Raw genomic sequence first — 908 nt, forward strand, 5'->3', positions numbered from 1 at the left:
TATTTTGGGATGCTCAAAAGGCACCGAGGTCTCAATTTTTTGAGACATGTTTGCTCTGAAATGCCCACATTTAAGGCCTTTAACCAGGAAGAGGTGCCAGCTTACTTAGAAGACCCAAGTGAGGAACAAAAAAATAGAATTTTTTCAAAAGTGGGAAACTTCTTAAAAGCAACAAATGAACAGGACAAACAGAGACTCATGGACGTGGACAATGAACTAGTGGTTACCCGAGGGGAGAGGGAAAATAAAAAAATAACATATTTAAAAAATGGAAAACTTCTGCCTGAGCTAAGTGTGGCATTGAAGAATTCAAACTTAGACGCTTATGCCTTGGATTAACAGGCATTTGGTCTCAGGTGCTGCTCCATCCCCATAAACAACTGCCTGGTTCCAGGAGAAAGATAGCTATGGTGATTCAAAACACCCTAAATCTTAGGTTCCACTTCTCTTGTCTCTGTAGAAAGTAAGAGTAAGAAGAAAAGAAGAGCCTATGGCCATGCCATCCTGAACAAGCTCGATCCTGTCTGATCTTGGAAGCTAAGCAGGGTTGGGCCTGGTTAGTACTTGGATGAGAGACCACCTAGGAAGACCAGGTGCTATAGGCGTTTTTTTTGTTTTTTTTGTTTTTTTTAAAGAGAAGAAGAAAAAAGAAATGGGTCAAGGAACTTAACTCAGCCTATGTAGGTGAGAGGCCACCACGTGAGTTATGGCAAGAACCCTGGAAGTAACTGAGGATCTAACTGCAGAGGATGTTGCCAGATGTTGCTTCATGGCTCTTCAGCCACAGGGCGACAGTGCTCTCAAGCTCCAAAGAGGCCCTACCCATGTCTAGGCTGACCTCTTCTTCCTGGCCAGCCACCGACAGGCCTATCTGCTGAGCAGCCCTTCCCTGTAGCAGTATGGGAACT

General features: G+C 44.3%; 1 pseudogene; it reads left to right on the forward strand.

Annotated features, from left to right (window-relative positions):
• Positions 1–486: 486 nt before the first annotated feature.
• LOC111731014 lies at positions 487–605 on the forward strand (annotated as a pseudogene).
• Positions 606–908: the final 303 nt, after the last annotated feature.

The sequence above is a fragment of the Pteropus vampyrus genome, unplaced genomic scaffold, assembly GCF_000151845.1.
Source record: "Pteropus vampyrus isolate Shadow unplaced genomic scaffold, Pvam_2.0 Scaffold347, whole genome shotgun sequence".
Taxonomy (NCBI): Eukaryota; Metazoa; Chordata; class Mammalia; order Chiroptera; family Pteropodidae; genus Pteropus; species Pteropus vampyrus.